Genomic DNA, 5,135 nt, shown 5'->3' on the forward strand with positions numbered 1-5,135 from the left:
TGCCCCATGTTCAAAGAAAGTAACCTTTGAAAGTGATCTGGGACTTTTTTAAAGAGATCTGGCAAAACTGGACAATTCACAATGTCCATCCATCCATAGTCTTCTGGTTATCCAAGGCCAAGTTGCAGGGGGAGCAGCCTAAGAGGAAAGAAGTCCCGACCTCCCTCTCACTGCTTGTCCATGGAACACCAAGGCATTCCCAGGCCAACCAACAGATATAAGTGCACTTTTCACAATGAGTCTTTAAATATTAACTTTGTTTTTTAAAGAAAGCACTTGAACCTCATATCTTAGCTCAGTCAATCTTGTTCTAAGAAATACTTTGTACTTAATAAGTTATATGTACAACACTCAGTTCCTGTAACTGGCTTTAATGCTGGGGATCAGCTGGGGTTCGTTTTTATCTTTTATTTTTTTAAACAAATACATCCCAAAAAGGGTATTCTGTTCAGCTGGACATAGCAGTTTCAGTGGAAGAAACAACTCATCCAAGTGACTCTTCACATAAATATGAGACTTTATTTTCAGGCTTCCAACAAATTACAATCACACCTCACATAAATCCATATACACAAGTGTTTATCGGGAACTAATGACTCAGGAGCAGATGAACAAACCTTGGTAGTTGAGAATTCTCAACTCTTGTGGGGGACCATACCTGGGAGCATATGCCAGAAACACCTTTCTAGCACTATAAAGCAATATTGCAACTAGTTTAGCATTTATTTTTAGTCACATCAGCTGCCAGTATGTGGTGCATGGGATACTTCAGCTAAGCTAAAACCCAAGTTTTGTAACTTCTAGTTCTTGTTTTGGCTTTATGCTTTAAATTCATTTTAGAGTCACGGTTGTATTGAATTGAGGTTGTATCAGAGGCAAGATTTAGCAAAATCCACACTGACGGTAATTGCAATTTTATGAAAATTGTTGACCATGTTGTGCAGACAACTGTCTGTCAATGAATATCTGAAAGCCTCACAAGTCTGATACATTTTTAAGCACTAAAATATTTTTCCAAACTCACAATATGGTTTTTAAACCACATTCACATATTTAAATTTGCTATAACAACCTTGACATGAATGCATGTTAAAAAAAACAAAAAACCCTTCGGCTGCATTCCAGGGCCCGTATCCCTAAAGAATCTTTGTGCAAAAAGTGGCTCCTAGCGGCCAAATTCTAAGAAAATTCTCAGAGTCATGACGTTTTCTTAGAATTTCCCCTAAAAGTGACACGACAATCCCAGTTAATATAAAAGCTATTCCTCAAGATTCCTAGCGCTTAAAAGGGCTCCTAAGGCGAGATCTGCTAAGAGCAGGGAAGAGGACTTTTAGTGGCTTAGGAGTTCCCCTAAGCAGCTGCACAAAATGGCCAACAGAAGAGGCAGGAGAGATGTCCTGCAAACACTGGATGACAGGGAATTATTGAGATGCTACAGATTGGATCGTGCAGGAATCATGTTTGTGGTGGATCTCCTTAGAGATGCAATTACTTCACCAACTCGACGCCACAACGCTATTACACCGGAGACGAAAGTAATCACAACCCTGAGGTATTTGGCAACCGGGAAAATGCAACAATGCAGCAGTGATGACTTGGGTCTGCAATCACAGACATTGCTAAAAGCTGAGCCATGTTACCCTCGTTAAGACCACACTGGACTTGTAACGTTGCGATTTCTACTTCATTAAGGACAGCCTCTTGAGATAGGCCATCTTGTTTTCAACGGGGTCCATATGGGAGTGAAAGTACAAAATATGCCAGCTAGGATATTTATATGAGCAAATAAGACACGAATCATTTGAACAGGGTGTAATGAGTTTAAGTTTTCACATATTTTAGATTCTAATGGCTATAACCCCCTACAGCTTACTATTCATTTTCCAGATATTTTCTTGAATGTGAAATATTATTTACAATTACAGTCAGCATAAGATTAGAGTATATAATGTTTATTGATTTGAGGGTACATCCTTTGCTCATTATCACCAAAAGCTCATTTCCATCAAACTTGTAGGATCAACCAATCACGGCTTTTGAAATGATGACTCATACCTAGCAACGGGGTCAACCACACCTCACTAAGATAGGATTTTCCATCCATTCCTTGCTCAGAGTTCACTGAAAATGTTCTGGAATCACTTCTAAGCTAAAACTCCTGGCAAGGAATTTTTAGGTTAAGTTAGGAGCTCTCTGAGAGGATTCTCAGAATCTTTAGGGATACGGGCCCAGGATCTTTAGCAAAGCTGTTGCTCATAGGGGGCTGTCCAGGTTCATATTATAGTAGCATATTTACCAAGCACGATGAGGTGGCCATTGCTGTGATTTGAAACCATTTAAAGTTGAACAGAATAGTTTTGTAAAGTAGCCAAAAAAAAATAAAAAATATAAAAAAAAAAGAGAGGTTACACAATGTAACAAATAATTTTTATTGAAGATTAAACTCACATTCACCATCACTTTGCAATCAAAGTTTTAATACAACATTAAATTCTATCATTAAAATGACATGCACATGATTATCTCGCCATTACGGCCCTTTCAGTTTGAAGTGTCACCTTGTGTCAGTCACGTGAAGACCGACCTCCTTTGCTTCCTGCTCCTCCCACAGCTGAGCCACGTGTCCTAGCAGGGTCGACCTGGAAAACGCTCAGACAACAGTGACTGTGGAACATCCAATCACCATCGACTATTGCCATCAATGACAATGCACTGCTAACAATACCTGCCCGGGTTTACCTGGATTTTACAATCCGTGAAGAGACCAGAGCCGAGCATAGCGTAGCAGAGCCGGGCCGTTTGGTCGATTCCCTCCAGGCGGCGGCACGCAGGGCTCGGTAGCGCTCCCCAGTGGGCGGGCGGCAAGCGTGCAAAGGCGCGCCGCTGTGAGACAAATAAAGGCCCAACTATGAATCACGCGCACACATACACACTACATGATCAGGGCTACAAAACAGAACGGAACACCACATGACACATGAATCACACTTAAATATTTACAATTAAACTCTTCACACCTTTTAACAATGAGCTGAATTAAAGTCGGGCTGCTGAGGGAGCCGGGCCACGCTCACGAAGTTCGTCCTGGTTACCAAAACATTTCAAAGGCCTCATCAAAGTTCCGCTGCTGAAACGCAAGGTAGCTATCAGAGTCCAAGGCAGTACATGAGCTCGTCGGTGAAGAACATTCGCTAAACTGTTGAGCAGCTACTGCCTGTGAATCCTGAACTGACTTGTTAATGTCAATATTCATGTCTTCATACAGGTTTCCCATCAGGTACTGCGTGGTGTTTTCCGGCGCCATTGCGACAGCTGGATGACGGTGCACACAGGCCGTGGCGGTACTTTCCACAGACATGAAGTCTCCGTTCTTCCCGTCCGTGTGGCCCCGCAGGGTGCAGAGGCCGTCCTGCTGAGCCCGTCTCTGTTCCCGGCGGAGGTATTTTCGAATGGTGGTCTTCACCGTGGTGGCTGGACTCTGTTTGAGGGCCTCGTTCTCCTCCGCGGCCACTGGGAAAAGCCTCCACGTCAACTTAGAGCCAAACTTCATGTTTTTCCGCAGACAACTCGTTTTTATTCTCTTCGCTTTAGTTGTCATCATTTTTACACACATGTCCGAGGAAAAAAAATCTCTTGTAGACAAACTGGACAGCTTTTCCTTCTTCTCGCTCCGCATAAAGTTCTTTAAAAGGTAATAATAATTAAATCGAAGGATCGCTTTTCCTCTCCAAAACACCTTCTTAAAAGCGTAAAGCAGAATATATTTAAAATAAAAGTCCCAAAAAGACAATCAATATAATGAGAGCACAGAGAACGTCGACCACACTCTGCTCACTTCACACAAAACTTCGCTAACGCAACGCTCACGTTGCATTTTATCACAGAGGATACCCACAATCCATCGCTTTCTAAAGGTAATGGTTGGGCTGAATGTAGGTGCTGCCACCTAACGGTGAGGAAGACACAAAACTTTAAAGTGATTACCATAAGTACAGGAGAAATAAAGTATAACCACGGGATTTTATTTCATTTTTATTTTATTTTCAAATAATTACAGCTTTCTACAACCCAGTATAATATATAGAAACATTGGCAAATCAATAAAATACTTTGCATTTCTTTATAGGAAAATAAGAAATAAGCGCAATTTTTTTTAAACATGCAAACATATTCACTGTTTGTTAATTTTATCTTTTGCCTTTTATTTTTATTGTCCTTCATTGTGTCATTGTTCTATTATGTGTTTTATCCTATTGTACAGTGTCCTCGGGTGTCCTGAAAGGTGCTTTATAAATAAAATGTATAACAATAATAATAATAATAATAATAATAATAAACATACATGAAAATACGTATATAAGATAAGGACAGAGTCTAACAAGCCATCTGCTGTGACCATTTGAGGGTGATGGGAGAAAGAGCCAGAAATTAATAGTAATTAATGATTAAATGTATAGTGGTGTTTAAACACCATATTGTGAGTAAAAAAGGAAGAAGTAGCTGTCTTCAGGAACAATCCTGCAGGAGTCTGGGAAGTTCAATCAATGACTGATTGTTATCCATTGTAAGTTTTTCTATCCTGTTATTATTTTACTACAATGCAGTGTGTTTAGTATCATTGTCATGCTAATAAACGAAGCCATTGCTAGTTGGATGCTTTTCAGATTGTATTGCCTTGTCAATGGAAATCTGAATTTCTACTTTTACGATTCTCTAAATTTTGATAAGATTCCCAACACCACTTACTGAAACACAACCCCAGACAATCACATAACCTCCACAGTGCTTTACAGATAATTCCTGTATGTTCATCTGCTGTAGATGTTTTTTTTTAGGCCTGCCACTTCTTCTTTTGTCCGCCAATAGTCCAGTTTCCTCATTTTTCTATGACACACTGCATGTCATGCTGGGAATTTTTAGGTAATAGCTCCCGAATCACATTTTTTGTGTAAGAAATGCTATTTTATTTCTGTCAAATGATATCTTTATCATTTCATTTTCATAGATTTACCTGCAGAAATGTGAACACATGCTTGCTACTCATTACAAAATTAGGAGTCGCTCAAGACCTTTGCTCAACCATTAATGCATATCATGAAATTTACAAACCCATCAGCTAAAAAAAAGAAGAAGAA

At 39.8% G+C, this 5,135-nt stretch overlaps 1 long non-coding RNA gene across 1 annotated transcript; it reads right to left on the bottom strand.

The window, feature by feature from the left end:
* Positions 1-2,415: 2,415 nt before the first annotated feature.
* Positions 2,416-4,603, bottom strand: LOC308399503. Its single transcript, XR_013972185.1, has 2 exons — positions 3,018-4,603; positions 2,416-2,883 (listed from the first exon to the last, which is right to left on the bottom strand). It is a non-coding gene; the product is annotated as an uncharacterized lncRNA (long non-coding RNA).
* Positions 4,604-5,135: the final 532 nt, after the last annotated feature.

Source organism: Rhamphochromis sp. 'chilingali' (genome assembly GCF_963969265.1).
Source record: "Rhamphochromis sp. 'chilingali' genome assembly, chromosome: 7".
In the NCBI taxonomy this organism is placed as follows: domain Eukaryota; kingdom Metazoa; phylum Chordata; class Actinopteri; order Cichliformes; family Cichlidae; genus Rhamphochromis; species Rhamphochromis sp. 'chilingali'.